The sequence below is a fragment of the Orbicella faveolata genome, unplaced genomic scaffold, assembly GCF_042242905.1.
Source record: "Orbicella faveolata isolate gen_17 unplaced genomic scaffold, um_ofav_v1 contig_34, whole genome shotgun sequence".
In the NCBI taxonomy this organism is placed as follows: Eukaryota; Metazoa; Cnidaria; class Anthozoa; order Scleractinia; family Merulinidae; genus Orbicella; species Orbicella faveolata.
Genome location: NW_028301563.1, coordinates 3,259,169 through 3,283,097, shown reverse-complemented (window position 1 = coordinate 3,283,097; position 23,929 = coordinate 3,259,169). Strand labels below are relative to the sequence as shown.

At 38.3% G+C, this 23,929-nt stretch overlaps 1 pseudogene across 1 annotated transcript; it reads left to right on the top strand.

Moving 5' to 3' along the window:
* Positions 1-2,356: 2,356 nt before the first annotated feature.
* On the top strand, positions 2,357-22,178 carry LOC110048270 (scavenger receptor cysteine-rich type 1 protein M130 pseudogene; annotated as a pseudogene). Its single transcript, XR_016201629.1, has 17 exons — positions 2,357-2,478; positions 10,911-11,260; positions 11,733-11,897; positions 12,055-12,168; positions 12,572-12,694; positions 12,938-13,034; positions 13,769-13,987; positions 14,258-14,634; positions 14,783-14,950; positions 15,545-15,655; positions 15,764-15,880; positions 16,172-16,262; positions 16,690-17,070; positions 17,467-17,592; positions 18,545-18,670; positions 19,169-19,525; positions 20,122-22,178. The product of XR_016201629.1 is annotated as a scavenger receptor cysteine-rich type 1 protein M130 pseudogene (transcript).
* Positions 22,179-23,929: the final 1,751 nt, after the last annotated feature.

Here is a 23,929-nt window from a genome sequence, read left to right as displayed (position 1 = left end):
CGCTGTTTTCTTCCTTGTAGAATCTTGCGTGCGCACTTAAGGAACATAATGCTATCGTATCGTATGGTTATAGACAGATACTTTCAACGATCTTCCAGAGAAAATTGAGCATGTTCTTTTTGGAGCTGAAGCGCTGTTTTCTCCCTTGTAGAATCTTGCGTGCGCACTTAAGGAACATGTTGCTATCGTATCGTATGGTTATAGACAGATACTTTTAACGATCTTCCAGAGAAAATTGGGCATGTTCTTTTTGGAGCTGAAGCGCTGTTTTCTTCCTTGTAGAATCTTGCGTGCGCACTTAAGGAACATGTTGCTTTCGTATCGTACGGTTATAGACAGATACTTTCAACGATCCCCCAGAGAGAATAGAGTATGTTCTTTTCGAGCTGAAGCGCTGTTTTCTTCCTTGTAGAATCTTGCGTGCGCACTTAAGGAACATGCTGCTATCGTATCGTATGGCTATAGACAGATACTTTCAACGATCCGCCAGGGAGAATTGAAGGGGTGGCGAATGGTTCTTTAAAAACCCATGATTTCGCAAAATTTTCGCGGAAATTCGCGGGTCTCGCAGTCTCGTTTTTTAGCGGTTATGTGCGTCTCGCAGTCTCAATTTTTCTCACAAAGTTGTCTCGCAATCTCGATCAAGGCTAAGAAAGTCGTTAAGTACCGATTTGTTTATTTTTTATTTATAAAGTTAAATGACATCACGACATCTTAGAACTTGAACGTCTTGAGTTCGCATTTAAAACACTTAAAGTCTCGACCTCGCAATTGAAGAATTCAAAAGGTCTCGGGCTCGCAAAGAAAAACGCTAATCTCGTCGTCTCGCAGTCTCGCATTTACCATTCGCCACTCCTAATTGAGCATGTTCCTTCTGAGCTGAAGCGCTGTTTTCTTCCTAATAAAACCTTGCGTGCGCACTTAAGGAACATGTTGTTATGGTATCGTATCGTTATAGATAGATACGTTCAACGATCTAGCAGCCGTCTTTCTATTTAACAATTAGCTCGAGATTTCCATCACGTGATAGTTGATGAGGAGCAGCTCGGATCAACTATCAACCATACCAATCGAGAGCGAGTAATCTAATTGTTTCAGTATAAATCTACTAGTTAACTGATGAATTATCTAAATCCTTTTCGCAGACACTTCTAAAAAGCAAAGGAGTAACTGTCATTTTGTTGACAAGCGCACGATCATCCTCTCTTGTTGCAACAGAATGGATGGTGAGTAAAGTAGCCAAAGCAAAACAGCGTTTGCGATATAATTATAGAACCTAGTAGATTTATACGAAACTGAATGTATTGAAAATATCAAACCGTGCTATTTTTAACAGGTTATTTACAGAAAAGAAAAAAGATTTTCTTCGTGTTTCTGTTTGACTGCTAGCCTTCGTGTTTGACGATTAGACAGATGTTCTATCTAATTGTCTAAAGATCTTTCATGAAGTATTGATCACTTTCTTCTGTCGGTTGTGAGCAGAAGCGACCCTGAAGCGCTTTTACTTTCCGATATATAGATCCTTATACGCGCGCGCATAAGGAACAGGTTGCTATCGCACTCTTATAAATACATTCGACAGTTATGAGTCTTATTTCTGTATTAAACTGATAACAATATTAAACAGTGCTATTTCTAACCTGTAATTTAAAGAAAAAAAAGATAGTCTACGTTATTTTTTTGCACAGCTGTTCTGTCTAATTAATCAAGAATCTGCTACGGATATTTGATCGTGTTCTCTTGAAGCTGAAGCGCTATTTCCTCTCAGACGCTTGCGCGCGCACATATAAGGAACGGGTTGCTATCGCATCGTTATAGATACGTTTAACAGTCTAGAAAGATTTTGTACGTGTTTGGTTTGCATAGTTTCTGTATCCAACTATTGAAAGATCTTCAAGGAAGTAACGATCATGTTCTTCTGCAGTTTGCACGCAGAAGCGCTTTTATTTTTTTTTTAAAGACCGTTGTGTACCCATAAAACAACAGGTTATTATCTCATCCTTACTGGTAGCTAGATGCGTTCAAAAGTCTAGCGGTCTTTTTTTTCATATATTAACATATTAAGTAAAATCTCAAACATTGCTGTTTCCAACGAAGCAAGGCTGGTTTCTGCATTGTTGATTGTTAACGTTTAGTTAGTACGCAACTAATTTGTCGTTTTAGCTATGTTTGTTATTGCAGAGTCGCTCTTTGACCTCGAAAAAGTCCGGTACATGTATTTAGTTTGTTTTTTTTTTCGCTGAAACACTAAGCAATATGATTTCCTTGTACGAGCACACGCAGTGTTCAGTGGCAGGTGTTTGATATCCTGCTATCGTATTTCTACAACTATAAATATACCAGGTTTAACCGCTCCACGTTAGATTATTCACTCCAAGGGATAGTGATCACTTAGGAGTGAACATCGAGCCAAAATGTTCTCTGCAAGGGATAACGTGTTTCTGCTGGTTTGTTGCCTGATGCTCAGTGGTGTCGGAGGTAAGATAAATTTCTTTTTTTCTCTTGAAGAAAAGAAGTAGCGCCTCTTTTGTCTTAACGTTTTACTTGAGGACGAGTTGGAAAGAAATGCGCAAACAATTTACAGTCTGTATCAGTTATCACTGCTATCCTCGATTTTAATCTTCCTTGTTCGGAACCATTAATTTGGAAAGTGTTGGGTGATCAGTAAAACTAACTCTACCATTCGAACGATCTAGTATGATGTACATTTGACTATGTTCATCAAACGAAAGTGTTTGTTGGTATCACGTGACATCGCCTTTTCTATAACGTCACAAAATGTATTTTGTAAACTGGGAAGGTTGAGGAACACATTTAAAAACGTTTGTCTATCGAAATTTTTTAACAGTTTCTGTATTCCCTCTCTGTCTGTTATGATGGTATCTGTGATTAAGAAGTTATTAAGCTCCTTCTTAATTCACGTGACCTATTCCACTAATAGCGCGAGGGCTAGTAATCTCCGGCATGGTATCGATGCTTCAAAAGTAACAAGTTGCGGTAACCAAGTAAATTTTCACATGCCTTGAGGACGTTCAGTTTCGTTCGGATTCCAGGATATCAGAAGAATGAAGAAGCAAAAAAAGACAAGATGTTGTTCCTGCCTTTATCAAAGAAAATGCTCGCTATACGAGATTAGGGAAAGTTTCATAAGTTGGAGTTATTAGCCCTCGCCTGTACTATTTCCACGCGAGAAGAAGTCAATAACGAGAATTTTAGCAACAAAAGAGGTCATGTTATATAGACAAGTTGAGGGCCGCCTTTTTAAGTACCCACGCTTGCCTAAAGTGGACTGGCTATACAGACTAAGTCTGTAGCGATAGTCGGCGCGAAAAAATCTGTTAACAGCGTTTACTGTTAAAGCCTTTCAGTAAACAAATAGCTTGAGTAAGTGTTCAATTCTGACAGTAAATCAACTTTGTGTTAATTACTAGGTATTATCCGTAGTGCAATCTCCTGCGATGAGAGGTACTGATGAGTTATTAACTGTTTATTACAGAAATTGTATCTATGGAAGTAATAACTTTGCCCGACATTTTCTGCGACGATATTAAAACAAAGAGTTAATTAAAAGGACTCCAGCTTCAACATGTTACATGCACGACAAAGGGCGCAGATTATTACATCGCTCGTTTCCGAAAACAGTGGGGAGTGATATGAAGCTCATTTAGCAGGTGTGCTTCCCAAAAGTAAACAAGACTTTACAAGGACAGATCTACCTCAATTTGGTTTTATTTACAATCGCCCAAAGGACTTCTGCGAAAATAAAATTGATTCTCACTAAATGCAATTTTAAAATTAATTTTCGAAATCGAAATTAAGTCAAATTTGCTGTCATTTTGGTACACCATTTACTTTTCACCTCTCTCAGTTCTTGTCCGTAACAGAGGAATTCTGACTTAGAATAAGGAACATGTACATGTAAAATAAACTAGTTTAGTCAGACAGAATTTTCTTCGATTTTAGTAACAAATCTGGAAAAAAAAAAAAAAAAAAAAAAAAAAAGCGAGATAATGCAAGGACTGCACTATGGAAACACTTCTTTTCTCCGGAGTTATTCCAGCGATGTGTTGATCTAGTCGTGAGGGTAAAGAAAGAAAACAAATTTATTTTAAAAAATGATTAAAAATATAGCAAAATAAGTCATAGGCACTGTTATTATCTTCTAAGCAAATTTCATAAAAAGAAGTTATTTGGTGAGGAGAGTAACAATACATTTATCGTCCTTAGATTAAAGAGACATAAACTGAGTCAAAATTAAATTACACAACTGCAGTGTATAAATGTTACTAAAGGTAAATAAACAACCGAAAGAGAGAAGATACTACAGAATATATATATATATTTTTTTCGTATAGTTTTTGGGAAGCAGGGCCAGGGATGGAGCAGTGGTGGGAGCGGCCGCCTCTCACCAATGTGGCCCGAATTCGATTCCGTCCCGGGCCATATGTGGGTTGAGTTTGTTGTTTGGTTCTCTCCTTACTCCGAGGGTTTTTCTCCGCGTCGGGTTCTCCAGTTTTCCACCCTTTACAAAAACCAACATCTCCAAATTCCAATTTGACTAGGATAAAGGACCCGCATGAAAACCGGGTAGGGCTGATGTGGCTTCCTCTCTAAATATTGTAATCTTGCACCATCACACAGAACTGTATTCAAGGTAAATATCTCACTAAAGACAGCATGATCAGACATAGTAGCAAATGAGTTGCGATGTTGCCTTAAATAAGATTACACTGGTTCTCGAATGGCTGCCATATCAATTTCTGAAGAATATAAATTTGCTAACTCAAAACATGCCTCAAGTAGGACTTCAAAAACATTCGCTTCGTTTAACATGTCTCACAAAATCTTTAAAGATTGCATAGTTAAGTTCAAGAAAACAGTCTACTGGACAAGAACACTTTCCTGGGTAAGTTAAGCAATAGGTTATGAAATGCTGACTTCGGTAGTTTGTGCCCGGTTGTGGCAGTTCGCCTCTAGCGGTGACATTATTTGTTTCTTTGGTACGAAGTGGTATATTCCAACTGATAATATGTGTTTGTTTATTAAAGATTAAAGCTTCCATGAGGAGTATGAGGAATTCTTCCTTTAAAAAATTAAATATTTCCCTTTGTATCTATAAATATCAACTGGGGAACATTGAAAATAAAATAAGCATCGCGGACTGGAATAAGCCTTCTCGCAAACACTATTTACACTGTCTCTTCTGGTAAACAGGAAAGCTCAATGTCAGCAAGAATGCACAAAGTCTTAAACATACACATAGCATAATTGTCGACTCATGGATTGAACTGTGAAAGTGTCGATAGAGTAAAAACTCTCGACGCTTAAAATATATTCAATTGCAAACCAACAAATATTTGAGGCAATTTTTGAAATGGCTAGTCTCGATGTTGTTTCCGTTATGGACGCCTTGAGTTGTGAATACACTGATTCAATGAATATCGTGTGTCAAAGTTGCTTTAAACTTTTTGTTTGGACTAAGCGTTAGACACGCAGGTTCAAATTGCTGAACTCGTTGGTTCATTTGGCACGTAGACCGAGTGAAAGTGGACTCGTTGCATGGTTCGATGCGACACACCGAACGATGATCAGCGAGCTCTATGCAATTTTCACAGTTCAATTCAATACACAAAGTCGAAACAACGAACAATTAAGGCTAATGCAACAAAACGACCTTCTGAAATGTCTCACCTTCTGTTCTTTTACTGAACACGTTGCTATGGTCGATCTAGAATCTAGAAAGCGAGTGATCCGAGTAAAATTACAGTAATATTACTCCTGTCAAACTTAGGTCATCACGCTTCCAAAATAGCTCCAGCAGTGACGTTTCGAGCATAAATAAAGGTTATTGATTAATTGATTGATTGATTGATTGATTGATTTATTGTCATTTTTGTCGATTTGCGTCGACGATGAAAAGGAACGCTGGGCAAACCTCACCGTGGCCTGCCACAGGCATCCCACGGAATTAGGGAACCTCTCGCCAGGTTGAGTCTTTTAAGGGACGTCAATGAGCCTCGCATTTTTCCTTGGGGTGTGGCTGCGGTAACACGAAGGCTATAAACTTTAATTCCTGTATGTCGAGACTGAGTTTTCATCGTGGATGATTTTTCACCTGAACTAAAAGCAAGGCTGAGCTTTCAGCATGAGGTTGAGTTTTCACCGGGATTTAGACCCTTGTAAAAGCGAAACTGAGGTTATATAGCATGGGTGGCGTTCCACAGGGATATGGATATAGGTGCTTGTAAAAGCGAGGTTGAGGTTTCAGGGAGGGAAAATTTCACCGTTTTTACTAAAAGCGAGGCTGTGGTTTTAGCGTGAGTGAGTCAGTTTTCACTGGAATTTAGTAGCTTGTGAAAGCGAGGCAGGGGTTTCAGGGTCGGCGAGTTTCTTTAGCCAGATTTAGACGACTGTAAAAGCGAAGCTGAGTTTCAGCGTGGGTGAGTTGGTTTTCACTGGAAGACGCCTGTAACTGAGGGAGGTTGAGGTTTAAGCCCGGGTGAATTTTCACCAAATATCCATATGAAAATGATTCCCGTTCAGCGAGGCGTGTTTCGTCTGTCGGATGACTAATGATGGAATTTATACGATTGTAAATCGAACATGAGTTTTCACAGGTTACCTGTTAGAATGATTAGTTTAGCGATCCTCATTTGGTAGATGTTTTCAGAGGTCTGCCAATCCCTTTGGGAGCAGTGAACATGTCAATGAATTACACTCAGTTGTGTTACACTGTGCAAATATAAGGGTTTGCATCGTGAATGTAACGATCGTTTATAACAGTCCGAATATGGAAAACACATTCAATGAGAACAACTTACGTGGACTCTTCTGTGCACTACTTATATTTCCCTGACGTCTGAAGGCCCTTTCAAAGCTATTCCAGTGAGTTTTTGCATAACTATTTTCCTCTCTTTGTTCAAGCGAATCTATTCACTGAACATAATCGCATCTCCTCCATTGGATTGTGCTTCCACTCTTCAACGGAAAACTACATTGAACTAGATTGTCAAATTGTCGTGAACTCTTTGGTAACATGTTTCGTCTTCTTGTGCGACATTATCAAACAAAATGAAACCACGGATCATTTGAACTATGTTGTCATTACTAAGGCTGTAAAACAGCGATAAAATAAATGTTCGTTGTTTTTAAGAATTTCGTGGCACTATGGCAACAGCTGCTCTGTTGATCTAGATGCATTTATTTATCTTAATTCTTTTGTGCAATGATTTTCTTCTACATGTACCAGGGTATACATTATTTTCTTTAGCAAAAAGTAAAATTGTTTCCGGTAACCAAAATAACTGTTAACCGCTTAGTGACTCTCTGAAAAACCTTTTTCTTCATGCCAAGGCAAATCACTTGAAATGGCACAATCGAAAACAATACTTTAACCGTTTGACTTTTTGCAAGCTGTTTTAGTCGCCTTACATCAAAGTTGTATAAGAATTCAGAGCTGAGTATTTTGTTCTGAGACAGGTTTTATCTTGAACAATTAACTTATTTGACCTGACCAGAATTCACAAATCACGTTAGTAGGCGTCTCCTTGATTTTGTAACGCATCCACAAGAGACGTGCCATTATGCTGGACTAGCTTTGACGAGAAGGCTTCTGATTAGCTCAGAAACATTGACACAAGATGACATCAGCTTGTGTTTGCGAACATTATGAGTTTAAGCTGGAAGACATTCCAACAGTGTTGTGGGAAGTAATTGGCGAAGGCGGAGAGGTCAACCGTATGATATGCATTGAATTAAATTACCCGTCAAAAAAGTGAATAAATTAGAAAAAAAAAATGTGCGCTATACGAAGAAGTTATTCCCAAATATGCTAAATAGTCGTTCGGTGAAAAGAAACCTAAACTTTTTACAAGCGTTAACAGAGATGTAAAACGAACTAAACATATTTCAGCGTTAAAGATACCGTATACTGGAATTAACCCCCACATCCCTGTATACCTAGTATATCTAAAACCCAGGCTGACCCTGTCTCTGGAATTAAGAGTAACAGGCACTAAAAAGTAGACGATTTAAACTTCTGAGAATTTGCAGAAGATCCGCCTCCAGCTTAACACTCGCTCCTCCCTTACGGAACACATTCTAACAACCAAATTAAAAAATATATACAGCAGTTTATTTGCCACAAACGAATAAACTGAACAAACAGACAAAAAAAGAATCTCAGTAATCGAATCGAGAGAAGCTCATCTGATATTCATGCTAAATTCGAAATGCGTCTATTTTTATCTTTCTTTTTTATTATTATTACTTTTTTTTATTACTATTACTGTCAAAGTTGATTTAAAGATTATCGGTGACTATTTACTTTGTCAATAGTTCATTGTCTTTGTGCGTCTGACTTACGCTGAAACACTTGAAACGCTGTATTTCCAAAAACACGCTCTGACACAATATTATCAACACAATCTTAAATACTGTAAAACACCTCGTCCAACAACAACATTCTTGACTGAAGAAACTCAAAATGAAACAGCCTAAAAAAATTTAAACTTTGGTCTGTTTCTTCTTCAGTTGGAAACTTCAAGTTTCCTTGCCTCAAATGCCAAGTACTCTTGCTTCGCTGATGTTCATGTTGAAACAATTGATTTAGTAATCAAAACTTTAGCCGCTTTCGTTTCGAACGAAATTGGGGAAAGCTACAGACTACATTTCAAAATAAGGAGGACTCGCTTTTCATTTTTGGTCCGTGTCACACTCAGATGCAATTTATTTTATGAGTGAGCTTTTACACCGAAATGCGGGACTTCGCTATTAACCATAAAGAAACGAAATATACATACTTTATCTCATACTCATTCCGGCGGCTGAGAGGATCCTAGACTTAGGACACAATGCAATGCTATGAAGTAGCAAATGAGAACCTTCTGACAACTTCCAGAAGATCCTCCCTTGGCTCAAATTCGTGCATTCCACAGTACATTTCCATAACCGAATTACCTATACTGATGCCTTGAAGCTTAATATAAGTCTAGTTAGTGCGGTGCTCAGAAAGACTATCAGCGCACATGCCTTGATCATGAAATGGTGGAAACTGCTGTTTAATTAATTTAACGGAACTCATCATACAATTCAATTCATCACACATTTATTGAAAATAATCGGGAAGTAACCAAACCGTGTAAGAATTTCGTATGGCAGCAGATTTTCAAAATAAATTTTCCATTTCCTCCGTGGGATTGTCAGCAGAATCTACAAAATACTGTGGCATTTTTTTCCGAGACAGAACACACCCCCAGAGTCGTCGGATACTAAGTGAATTTGTACCGAACTGATAACAATACAACTTATTTATATTATTTTATTGATTTCTATGGCAAATAAGAGGGCTAATGTTTTAAATTTTAACTCAGTTATTTAGAGTTTCTGACTTGCAAATTGCAATTGCATTGGTATTTGAAAGCCACACCTATTGCTCGATCGCGAAAAGTTCGTGCGTCAAAAGTTTGGAATACAAAGTAGAGTGAAGAAGGATTCTGAATAATTTATCAGTTTGGGGTTTTAGGGCGCCCTCTATCAGAAATATCTTGACTACCACGTATACATTTCATATAAAACCTTATATTCCATTCACTTAACTCTTTCAAAATGTTGGATAAACGCGAGGGCCTTATTGCCAACGTAAATCCTTTATCTTGCACAATTATGGACTCTCACTATAACAATGTAATGGCTAAGTAACCTCAAGTACCTTCGATTCGCTGAAGTTTACGGTGAATCCAACGATAAGCGAATATTTGATTTAGTAATCAAACCCTGAGTCCCTTTTATTTTGAATGAAAATTGGGGAAAACTGGAGACCTCACTGATTTTAAAACAAGAAAGTCTCTCTATTTTTGCCCTCGACACATTGAGGGGCGATTTGTTTTGTCAGTGAATGAGAGCAAGATAAGCCATAAAGAAAAGCGCTAAGAAGCGATTGAGCTTATGCGTTCCCAGGATCATGAGTTAGTTTAGTCAAGAGGAGCTCTTTTCTAGGCCACCCAATTGCAAGAAAGTTTTCATTTTTCTGTACTACTTTCCGTGGAAGTAAGTAATTTGGTGAATGAATTCAAATGTTGCAAAAAGGATTAACGATTAGTCACAAATTTTGCCAACAGAGGAAATCTCCTTTCCTTGACTGAATATCCTTTGAATTTGAAGTTGAAGATTTCAACTCACAACAGGACACAGGTATCCTAAACCATCTTGATAGCCAGTTCACAAGTAAATTTACTCAGCACAGTGGAGATCATTCCGATTTCCGCGAGACAAGAAATGACTGATTTGAGGTCATCTACCCTGTCGCACTGTGTAACATGCCAGATTTAAATCACTTGTCAGCACAAAAGGAAAATAAGCATGAGACAGATCATGAGTTGATGCACGACCTTGCGCGAAAGTGACATCAGTCGCATTTCTTTGCTCACTTGCCCGTTATTGTACATCCTGAAGCAATTGTTGCACATACCTACGTTAAACTGTGTGAGATGCTTTCGAGTATACTGCATGGCTCTTGCTTAGAGAAATAAAACTCGCTTACGCTTTCCTCAAATCAAACCTTTGCCCCAGTCAAAAGAATTTTAAGCTGTGACTTTGATATCCCATGTTTTTCTTTGTTCCGAGTGAAATTCAGGTGATCTAAGTTTTATTAATTTTATTTTACTTGCTGTTCTGAACGGCTTAGACCGCTTAGATGTTAACCATTCGATCACAATTGTTTTTGAGCGGATTATGATGAAGACATATTTTGACACCCCGAAGTAAATGTAGCGCAATTTTTCTGCGAAATCAAACGCAGTTTAATTTGAAGCTTGAACTTTTAATCGCCACAATGAAGATCAGTCTAATTTCATAAATGATTTCCCATTGGTTTGACTGATTAAATCCCGTTTTTTTAAACTGTTTCTCAGGTGCCCAGTGGGGTAAAGTTCATATTCCACAGAAGGGAAACAGTGGCCTCTATTGCGAAGATGTGTCCTTCAGCAAGAGTTTTACCAAAGGATCACCTGTGCGAGTGTATATCTCAGCCAATCACGGAGAAATTCCGTCGAAAGTCCACGATACGTCTTTTATTTGGGTGGAAGACGTGACAACAAGCGGTTTCAAGGCCTGTCTGGTGCTAGGTGGCCAAGGTAACGGAGGTAACACCAGCATCGATTGGTTTGCTTTCCAAGGTTCCCAATCAGGAGTTTACGATGGATCGGCTAGTTTTAGCTTATTTACGACTGGAACGCAATGCAAAAAAGTGATTTTTCCCAAGGTAAGAGTAAAAAAACTTGGCTGCTTCGTAAAGAAAAAGAGTTGTTTTCGTCTGACTGCATGTATCCAAACTAAAATTAAAGGGTTGCCAAAATTGTAAAGGCCGCATCGGTTTGGGCAAAATAGAATACCTTAGCTTTCTTGTTTTTATTGGACTTCGACGCATTTGTGATATTGAGACCACTCATCATTTTTTACATCATATTGTCAAGTTTTCTCAGGCATCGAAGATATGCTCGACACGAATATCCCAAACTAGGACAATGGGAGCAATTTCCTAACAGCACCTTGTTACGAATGCAATTGTTAATTTCGCCAATGACGGTTCGGTTAAATATTTCTGGCAATTCATTTCCATTCCCTGCAAGGTTACTACTTAAACTTTGTTGATTATCAAGCTGTTTCCAGGAGAACAAGTGCTAACTGGTTTTCATATTGTATTTAGATGCATAATTTTTCATTTCACCCATTAGGCCTTTTCGACGATTCCTACAGTTCAGGTCACTGTCCAGCATGGAACCAAAAAACAAAAACAGGATGCCATGCATGTTTGGATGGAAAATGTTACCATGAGCCAGTTTGAGGTTTGCTTGCAAGAGTCAAGGGCATTAGATGGCGGGCACAACAAAATTGTAGTGGTAAGTGATTAATTCATGAAAATGATTTCATTACTAATGTTCATTGAATAGGAACTTGCGCGTTAAGACCCATTTCATTTGATTTTTCAACTAATCATATGCGAGAAATTTCAGAGACGTTATTGAGGTAAGGTCTTTATCTTAATTTAATCCTTAGAACTGGTTGGCGTACGAGAATTATTCATCCTCGTGGGCAGCTAAAGAGTCACATAAGCTTGTGTTTCTCAAGAGCGAGGTACCAGCTGCAGAAAATAATTATGCTTTGTGTATGGTAAGTGTATTTTGTTTAATATCAATAACTTTGGAGTTCATGTTGAAAATTAGAGTGGACTAACAAAGCTATAAAAAGGCGACAAGTCGATAACATTACAGATAATAATTATCGTTTAAGAAGAAGATAAAATTATAGTTCCAGGTAATCACAATATATACAGCCTTTACTACTGGAAAGATCTTCAATGTTTCAGAAGCCTCAACGTGAATTTATGGCACCAGTTTCTTTTGCAAATGGCGGAGCACAATCGCTTTATGTTTGTAATTAGTTGTCCATTTCATTTCCATATGCTTTTAATAATGAATACAACAACAAGCCTTATTTACATTCTGAGACATCTGGGTATACATCAGGCAGAATCAGAACACATCTTAATCGTAAATTTCTACTTCTTTTGTAGACTATCAAGTTTAAAGAGCCATTTTTTAAGCCGCCCGTGGTACTTGCAACAGTCCTCAATGGAGACAGTAACAGTGCCAACATAGCTTGCTCTCACAAAGGTCCTCTAGCAAATTGGCTGGAGGTACAGTTTCTTCATACACTTAAAGAAACAGTAGAAAACCATTTTAACGTATGTCACGGACAACTAGATTAACACCTCATTGAAGTTTCAACTTTTATACAATATTGTAGATAGTTGCATGGTTTGTTCCTAAATACTGATGGAATATGAAATCTCATTTTCCCCCACGCATATTCATATTTGTCCAAACATCATTCTGGCGTCTCTGCTGTATCTTTTAAAAATTGTTTTGTTCCTTCGCAGGTAGTGAACAAAACCCACAGCCGAGTTTGCATCAAGGACAGCGCGGGGTACAATGGCCAGAGAACGGATGTTATCGTCAACTTTCTGGTAATCGGAGGTAACTACGGAAACGTGCATTTTCCTTCTTGGAGTAAAAAGTGTTATTATCTGAACCACCCTCACCCCGTGTTATTATATCTGAACCACCCTCGCCCCATACCAACGGATGTTGATGTGTAGAAACTTAAATAATACCAGTGGTGGATCCAGACCTTGAACTAAGGGGCAGGGGGGGGGGGGGTATTTTGCTTCTCATGCCGGCTTTTCTTCCTTCTGTGATTTCTTCTCAGTTCCTACCCAAGTTAAGGGGAGAGGGGCACCCGGGCCCTTCCCTTAGATCCGCCACTGAATACATAGCACTGTTGTCATATTACCACAATCTGTAATCTCTCCGCATACGTCAGAAAACCTTTTTTGTTTTGTTTTGTTTTTGTTTCTTGTTCTTTCAGAAAACCTAACACTATTTTTGTCCATCCCGAGGTTAATCTATTCAGCATTCTTTTACATCATTATATTAGATGTTTCTACAAGTCAGCATTGATCAGTTTAGCACCTCCCACCTGGCGACAGGAACAAAGACACAGTTCTGTTCTGTTTTGATCCAATATATAGCTCTATATAAATTTTTTCTTTCTTTTTTTTTTTTTTAAGGCACCAACAACAGCAACCAAAAGGAAAAACAAATTGTGCATCCATTCATCGTTGTACTCATTCATGTCGTCAATCCTTTCCTAGTGTATGAAAGAACCGTAATCCCTTGAGCTAATTATTTTATTTCTTCTGTATTTTCAGACCTTGATCCATGTAGGGATATTATCTGCACATACCACAGTTTCTGCAAAGCCTATACTCCTACCATGCATGACTGCATTTGTGAAGAAAATTGCCCGTCATACGAAGAGCAAGTATGCGGCTCTAACGGCCTCACTTTTGATAACCTGTGTTTGCTGCAAAAAGACATATGTACACGACGTGCAAATTACACCAAGTACCATCCTGGAAGCTGCACAGGTAATGGGAACTATTTTGTTTTCTTGTTATGTGTTTGGAAGCTTGTTTAGTTCATGGAATAGTGTAACTATAATTTTAGTAGAAGAAGTGTTTAACTCTATTGTTTACTTGAACTATTGTTTACACAAATTAAGTGCAATCTACAGCGGGAAGAATGGATAGACAGAAGAACTGACTGCATGGTTAACAGGGAGACTCGAATTATAAATTGAATGTACATGTGGAAGCATATGCAGTATTTTTTTGCTATTCCGTTCTGTTCCCTCGTAGGTTTTCCAGTTCAGAGAGGAAGACACAATTTCAAAAACACTCCCTCTTGGGCAGAAGATCAGTGCGAAGTTATCAAATTTGATCCTTTTATATTTTATCCTCTGAAGAAGATATACGTGCAGCTCTCTGTGAATCATTTTAATTACTCTGATGCGAGCGTGGTGCACGAGGCCGCCACACCTTGGGTTGAAAGTGTTAACAGCACTCAGTTTACAGCCTGTGTTACTCGAGCTGGCAGGAATGACTACCCCTCAGATAGCTTTGCCACAATTGACTGGGTCGCCTACCAAGGTGCACCCCCTGGAGGAATATCAGGGGAGGAAACGTTCTCTAGATGGTGGACTGGAACTAGCTGTCAAACGGTCGCCTTTTCTAAGGTAACTGGCCTGTTTTGGTTGTTAGCTTTCTGAAATATATTGAAAACATTCAAACGCAGCGTTTCCAACTCTGAAGTGATTTCCTAGTCCAAGAAGCCAATGTTTCTATGACTAGTCAACCTACTTTGTTTTCTTTTCTTTTTCTTAGGGAAAGTTTTCCAGGTCACCGACGGTATTAGTAACAGCTGAACACTACAGGTCAAGTCTAATGCACGATGCTACCAGTGTGTGGCTCGAAGACGTGTCAGCGAGTTCCTTTAAGATCTGTCTCCGGGAACTACAAAACTTTGCTGGAGTTCATGACGATATCTCAGTGGTATGTGTTATTAAAATTTGACATAATTCATTGTCATGTAATGCAATACTTTAACTTAGTCTGGTCTGGTCTCATCATTCATTGATTCATTGATTCATTGATTCATTGATTCATTGATTCATTGATTCATTGATTCATTGATTCATTGATTCATTGATTCATTGATTCATTGATTCATTGATTCATTGATTCATTGATTCATTGATTCATTGATTCATTGATTCATTGATTCATTGATTCATTGATTCATTGATTCATTGATTCATTGATTCATTGATTCATTGATTCATTGATTCATTGATTCATTGATTCATTGATTCATTGATTCATTGATTCATTGATTCATTGATTCATTGATTCATTGATTCATTGATTCATTGATTCATTGATTCATTGATTCATTGATTCATTGATTCATTGATTCATTGATTCATTGATTCATTGATTCATTGATTCAGTCAGTCAGTCAGTCAGTCAGTCAGTCAGTCATTTAGTACTAACTCTTCCGAGAAACGGTACTGTAGAAGCATCATTCAATATTTACTTCCACACATGGTAAGCCTTTTTCATTGACTTGTACTTGTATTGTTGCAGAACTGGCTGGCCTTCGAAAATCTTCATCGGCCATTGTTTAAAGAACACCAAGAGGTCGACTTTCCAAACGACGTTTCACCTTCACAGAGGTACAACTACGCCTTTTGCAAGGTAAGCATCATATATTGGTTAAACTTGGAGTTGGGGAGGTAGGCGAGAGTGGCTTTCATTAAGGATGGATTAATTAATTTTCTGTCCTTTTTTTAAAATGATAAACAGGATTTAAAGTTTGGTTGGACATACTCCAAGCCCCCAACGGTGCTGGTAACAGCCAAACATTCTACCAGTGGTGCAAACTCAGCCGCAGAGTGTAACGGAATCGTAAGCTGGATTGAGGTACAAGAAAGCGCTGAATATACCTGAAGAAAAAAATCCCAGATATTTCCAAGATTGCAGATTAATACAATAACAAGTTTAATATTTTTCCAAGGTCGAGTCTCTGGACAATAATTTTGACTTAAATGACTGATGAAAGCACCACTAGCATTAAGAAAACAACGGTTTGGATGAAACATGCCCCTCCATTTTGTCAGATTGTTTAGATGAGGGCACTACATAACTAAGCGGCAATCATTTATTACAACTTGTGCATCAGAATTCTTATTGTTTGTTTTCTCTTTTTTCAAGTTTATCACCAAATATGGATTTCGCATTTGTGCCAAAGAACTCTTTGTTAAACGTTTCGATCCCATCACAGTGTCATATGCAGTGCTATCAGGTAAGCGCCCATATCGTTCCCACATGTTAAAGTTCCTGTGGGAATATGCACCTGTTGGTGCTTAAATTGACTTATTTGAAGTAGCGTACAAAAAGGCGAAGCTCGTTTTACATAAATTGTTGTTTTAAGAGCAACTGAAAAAGCGAGAAAATCTATATTTTCAAAATGCGAAATATATTGTGACTCAATAAATCAATGAATGAATATAATGAACGACTGAACTACCAAACGGTGATGAATTAAGGAGTTTACTCCTTTTTATCCTTTTTTAATTTATTTATTTATTTATTTATTTGCTATTTTTTTTTGCGAAAAGGAATGAGGCTGTTTCATTTAGGTCATGTGGCACTCATGGAGCTTATTGAAAAATGATGAATATATTCATTTATGACCTAAACTAATCATGAATTTTTGTCTTATAAAACAGACATTTGCGAAAAAGACTGGTTCTACTTCAGGGGATATTGCTACAGAAAAGTAGCTCCCTGCAGTTCATGGAGCCTCAGTCAGGGAGCATGCGCCATACAAGGAGCTAATCTTCCCAGTATCCACAGCCAAGAAGAGAATGTGTTCGTTCAAAGTTTGCACGGAGGAGAAAAGTCTTGGTTGGGCCTGTCTGATATCAACACAGAAGGAAAGTTTGTATGGACCGACGGAACAAATACTGACTTCCATCACTGGGCAAAATATCAACCAAATAATTTTGCCAATCAGGATTGTGTGCATACTCTGGGTTTTCTTCAAAATCATGACTACGAATGGAATGATGTCAATTGCACGGACTGTCACAGATTTACTTGTAAGAAAGGTAAGTTTAAAATACCTTTCTTGTTTTCTTACAATTGTCTTCGTTGTTTTCTGGGAAGAGGTGTCAGTGATGCTGAAGAAGATATGATGAGCCACCTTCATCTTGAAGCGTCCTTAAGGAGAGATGGTTTTATTTCAAAAACGAGGATTGATTAGCGAGTTTTCAATTGAGTCCATTAGATGAGATAATAAGTTGGAAGCGATGATAACTGCCGTGTACCCAATTAACCACTATTGCACGAAAGTGCAGACTGAACAAATTCTCATCACAAATGCCTCTTTCAACATTGCCGCGTTTGTTTACTATGGTGATGACTTCTAACACTTCAAATAACCCCCTTTTTCATCTCTAATACATAAAAGGAAATAAGTACCAGTATTTTTCTTTTCACTACAGATTACGATGAATGCAAACACTTCGGCTACAACTGTCCACAAGGTTCGTCTTGTGTGAACAATGATGGTTCTTACATGTGTCAATGTGATGGTGGATATCGGCGGAATGCAGCTGGCAACTGTTCGGGTTCGTACAGCTTTCCTCACATTAGGAATCTTATTTACGCTCATTTAAGTACAATCTGAGGCGGCAAGAATATGTTTTATCTTTACCTAAAGTTAACAATACCAAATATGGACTAAAGTCATGGAGATATTTTGCAGCCAAGAAATGGAATGAACTATCAAATTATCGTGATAAGAGTAAAAGTAGGCACCAATGAAATAGTAAACAGAATTAGATCGCTAAATTTCGGGGATTAGTAAATTTGTGACATTAGTTTTAATAGTATTTTGACTGCGGCGGTAATATTGTAATGATAGTTTTGAATAGTTTTAATCAGTATTTAATTTGTGATTTTTACCTGATGAATTGTCATATTAGCGTTGTTTAGTTGTTAGGTTCTCATTAGTTATTAGGTGGAATACCTGTAAACTAGCTCTCAAACTAAGCGTATGTCCACGTTAAATAAAGCATTCATTCATTCATTCATTCATTTATAAGAAAATGATTTTTATGAACGGTTAAGTAGTATAGAAATCACTTAAAAAGCTGGGGAATTGCGTAATAAATAATGTCAAGCCAAAATTATTAAATTCTATCACAGCTCTTGTTATCCCAATTAGGACGACAGTTTTCTTAGAAACAGAAATGCTGTAAAACCCGGCTGAGAATGACATTTTTTTTTACATTGTCTTCTCTTAGCGGGAAAACCACACTTCTAAAATCCTGTTCGATCTGAAAACAGTGGACCAACAGTTTCTCCATGGGATGCGCCCCAGCAAATTCCTATTTATTTTACTTATTTATTTAATTTCGGAATTACGGTCGTTCGCTTTAACTTCAGTTATGAATTGACATCATATGGAAGTCGTTGGCATTCCTAATCAATCTAATTATACATTTTCCTTTGTTATTTGTAGCAAACGTATTATTTTAGCACAATGAGGAACTTTTTTTAAATTCTCTATCGAAACAGATATAGACGAGTGCAAGCTGAGTCTATATTCGTGCCACAAATTAGCCCAGTGTGTGAATATTCCTGGCTACTACGATTGCAGATGTAACACAGGCTACGGAGGCGACGGCCAGCAATATTGTGGTGGTGAGTGCCCGAGGCAATTATATTACATTGGTAAAATCATTATCATTATCGTCATCGTCATAATCAGGAAGAACAACAAACAAAAAAATGGAGGGGGATGATAAAATTGTTTGTTCAACGAAATTTATGTCCAAACGAAGAAAATAACGTTTTGGCCAGTTCCATTCGCTTAAAAAATTGGAAACCTAAATAGAACAAGCCATGCAGGAACTCATGTAATTTTCTCACCTTGCGGGAGATTGAAGTAATAGCTGTTTCAGAGACAGTGTGTTTAAATCTTGAGATTATAATGACGGGTTTTTTCGGAATGCAAAATTGCTATCTGAACTGTTCTAAGCCTTTTTATATGAATATCATATATCATGTCTTCCTCTTTATTTTTCTTTGTGCATACAATACAAGCGATTGTAAGTGATTGTGAAACTATAAACAACGGAGTTTGAAGATATATAGTAACTATTTGAAGTAAAGTGTTCTTATTTGTCATCAATTTAAAAGCACCTGTGGTGAACTCTACCAGCACCTGTACAAATAAGACGGTTGAGCTAACTACAGTAGATGGTTTTATACAGTCAAATAAGCGTGGAGAGTGGTACGAAAACCGAATGGATTGTCAGTGGAATATAACTTCAAATGCATGGGTGGAACTCACCTTTGATCGTTTTGACACCGAGTTATATGACGATTACGTAACTGTATATGATGGCACATCACTCTCCTCTCCGGTGATTGGACGATTTAGTGGGTCCAAGCGACCTCTTCCGCTCATCAGCTCATCAAACAACCTTTATGTGAGATTTACAACCGATGCCGCCCAAAATAAACAGTACAAGGGATTTCGTGCAAATTACCGAGGTAAGATGCGTTTACTGGGAAAAAAAATGTTTTAAAAAACTAAGCACTTTTATGATTATTAGTGTACCGCGTCTATTTTTTTCAATAATTATGATCGATAATTGTACACGCGCACAAAAAGAAACACATTTGTGTTTTAACTTTGGAACACTTTCGTATTGTCTTAGAGAATAAAGGCTTTCATCTATTTGGTACGCGAGACAAAATTAAGATTTGAGCTTACGTACGTGTTTGTTCATTTTGATCATTTGAGCATCGTTGTACTCAACCTCATATTGTTTTCATCATTCACTTAAACCGGTTTTCATAAGGTTATTGAAATCTTTCTTCGCCTTACATCTCAGCTCCACGCTAAGCGATTGGCCCAAAAATTAAAGTCGCGCCTTTTTTGTCAGTCCAGTCAGAAGTTTAAAAAGAGCCAATACTAACTCGCTCACAGTTTACCGCGCTTTGAGTCAACTGGATACATCTGGTCCCTTTTCTGATTGGTTTACCTGAATCTTGGTGTAATTTCTGACTGACTAGGGTGATTTCTGTGGTTTTGGGTTTACGACACTCAAATGAAAATCCGGTCTATTTTTGTCTCTTATGATTAGTCATTACAGGAGGATCCATCCGTATAAACAACAGTTCCCCAATACCGTCACCTGAGGGAAGAGTTGAAATCTTCTACGATGGTAAGTGGGTACAATCTGTGATGACGGATGGGATATGAATGATGCTAACGTCTTTTGCAGGCAACTTGGCTTTACTCGCGCTCTACGAGCATACAGCAGTGCCACCCATGGTCAAGGAACTGGTCCAATTTGGATGGATGACGTGGCATGCTCAGGAAGTGAGGCCCATTTGCATGAATGCAGACACCGTGGATGGGGCAACCATGACTGCACTCACAGCCGAGATGCCAGTGTGAGGTGCTCTTATGGATCTTCTGTCGTTCGTCTGGCGGACGGAGGTCTTCACTTTGGTCGTGTTGAAGTGTACGTCTACGGACAGTGGGGAACGGTGTGTGATCACTACTGGGATATGAGAGAAGCGCATGTGGTGTGTCGCCAGCTGGGATTTACCGGTGCAGCTTCGGTAACTTACTGGGCAACATTCGGCCCTGGTTCTGGCCGTATCTGGATGAATCATGTCCACTGTGGAGGAGGAGAGTCGTCGCTACTTAACTGTCGTCATGATGGATGGGGAAATCACCACTGTAGCCATTGGGAGGATGCAGGGGTGGTCTGTAGCATCTAGATGGCTTGGAACGACGCCGAAACTTGACCTGAGATAGCTCTAACATTCGCTGATTAAGAGTCTCAGACAGTGTGGTCTGTAGAATAGCAACATTAATTCGCTTTACTACATTATTGAATTTACTTTTGTTTTATGTCACAATTACCAGCGACTTCTGTTGGATTTCGCTACATCTCTGACACTCAGTAACAGAAAAATACTGTCCAAAACCGCTCTAGTAGACAAGTGTATTTCCTACAGTAATCCGTTTCTAACTGACTTCTCACCAAGTTCTCTTCTTTTAAGAAGAAAATCGTGGGATGTATCCCTTTCTTTAGGGAGTACCGTAAGGAGCGAAGCAAAGTAGCCTAACATTAAAAGTGAAAATTGGCCTCGAAAAACAAACCGTGCCGTGAGACTACGGTTAAATTACAATTGCTTAGTTCCAGCCTATACAGACTGATCTTAATTCTTGGCACTTTTTTTCGTTTGTTGTTTCTTCCTGATTGTTTTGGTTGTTGTTTTTTCTTTTTAGTTTTAGTTTCGCGATGATCCCTTTGCTTCTGAATATACAGTTTTTGTTGGTTAGACATTTGCTATCAAAACAAAAAGCAAACAAACAAACAAACAAACCCCAAAACATAAACATAAAATCAAGTTAATGAAATCGTCAATATCTGGAACTGCTAATATCGAAAGGATCGCTTCGGATAAAATATGTAGCATGGCCAAACTTCAGGTCTTAGGAATTAAGCACTTTATAACCGAAGACCACCGGGAAACAGATTGTGACATGAAACTGAGTGATACTGTGTTCACGAAGCTTTTAGGTGGCTTATAAGTAGCTTTCCGCTAATCAGCGCTAGCAAATCTAATGTATGAAATATATCCCATTTAAAAAGTTTAGATCTAGAACAATAGCCTACATTACATATGTAATCATTTTTGTTTTGTTTTGTTTATCAATGGTTACGAAACTAAAAGCTGTTGTTTTAACGAATTGACTTCACGTCATATTAGTCGATGAAACAAGTTTTCAAGCAACTACCATGGCAACGTCAAGGACGACATTTGTCACTTGTAAATGCCGTTCTGCTAACAAATCGAATTTTTTTTAGAACTGTTCAGCGTACTTATCTGACTTAAGAGCTGCCCTCGGCTGAATATGTAAAGCAACCGCGTTAAACTTGCCGTCGTTGCTCTGGAATCCCGAAAAACCCTCAGAGATTTGTTGAATGATTTCACCAGCTATAATTTTGCAGAGAACAACTAAGGATGCAACAAACACTCAGGGCATTTGCTCGTTGTCGTTGCCGTTTCCATTCGGTGGCTTTCTTAATGCCGTACAAATCCAAGCAACTTAGGAATAACCGCTGTAAAAAAGTAGTTTCTTAGCCGTAAAGTAATAAAGAAAGCAGTTGGTGTGTTATTATTTCTTGGTATGTGTCTGGTTTACTCAAACTTCTCACTGCCAACAATGAATCCGCAAGATTGAAAATTAAATATACCTTCGAATTTCTGCTTTAGCTCCCCTTTCGTGGTTTGCCCCGCTAACGCACACGCTTTGCTGGTCACACCTGGCTGGCAGTTAGGGTTACGCTTGCGAACCATAAAGGATTGAAGGATTCTCATTTCAAGTTGCAAAAACATTTTACCCTTTCGCAAAATGTTTGATTACTGTCTATTAAGTGAGTCAAAATGGCCTACATCGAATGATAATCACGGCAAACGGACTTCATTTCATGGCTGAAAAGTGTGATTGCCTCACAAAACAATCAATAAAATCTTTGAATACGTGTTACCTTTTTCACTTCAAAGTCTGCTAGTTACACCTGTGACGCGTCGCTGAAAAGCCCCAGTTAAAGCCGATTACTAATATTAAGAATTAATACCATTATTACAGTTTATCGTCAGTAGTTACCCATGCTTTAATTCATTCACTGAAAAAAAGTACTACCTGGATAGTCGCTGTAAGAAAATAATCACTTTACTCAAGACCACCAGAAGCTACTGTGATAGTAACGTAACGTACTTACGGCTCTCTATAAATGTATGTCCGTTTTGTTCCCTAACATAAAGCACCATTTTTTCCGTGCCAAATTAAGCTGGTCTGTTTGAGAAAATAAAAAAAAAAAAAAAAAAAAACAAGCCACAAGGTCAAACACATTTTCGTTCCGATTGCCACATGTCAGAAAAACGTACCAAAATATAGAATCAAGTGATTAAGCCGCCATAAATATATCGCAAGAGTGCTCGTCGTCGGAAGTTTTCAAAATAACACCAAAAATCTAGCTCTGTGTGAGTATGCTGAATCGCTTTGTCTCCAGTAAGCACCAGTTCTCAAAGACATAATTAACTGACACTAAAAGTTAGCTAACTTTAACGACTGTCACACCCGACTGTCATATTGACAATCAAGTGTCTCTCGGCTCCTAAAACTACCGCGAGGGTATCTTTTGGGAAGAGTTACCTTCCGACGCCAATCTAACATAAAAATCATTTCTTGTTGGCTTTACAGCTAAGCTTCATAGGAGAAGGTTCAAAGGAATTATCGGTCATCAATAGCATCTCATCAGCAGTTGTTATAACAAAAAATAATTAATTACAGATAGTCTGTTCACTGACCTTCTATGTTCGCGTAACGACGTCCAGAGACCGCAAGCAGATGTCTTCTATTATCTTAACACATCTGCAAGAATCGTGCATCGATGAGGACGCGGGCGAAATAAAAACCTTTGAAGTTTAAACGCAAGAGTTTGCGTGAGTGGAAGAAGGGAGGAGGGAGGAGGAGGAGGAGTGGTTTCGCATTTGTTTATGCACGCCGTACCTCGACTGTGCGCTCCCTCATAATAATGATGTTCACCTTAGTCAGAGCGATAGTTTAAAGTTACTAGCAGCCTAGAAACCGAAAGACGAGCCTCCTTAGCTAGGCTCTTAAAATACGCATTGATTAGAAGAGACGAGCGCTTTGCAAAATGACGTCCGGCTTGACTATATTTATGGCTCTATGACACTTGCTCCGAGAAGCGAGGTTTTAATAACTGCATCTTGGAGCTGTTGTGCTTGATGCTAGTCCCACCGAAGTTTAGCACGTTTGTTACACTGGACAGAGAGACACCATTTTGTGCTGGGATGTTATTTCCACAGCATGGGGCACATAAATTACCACGAGGCTCCTGCAAT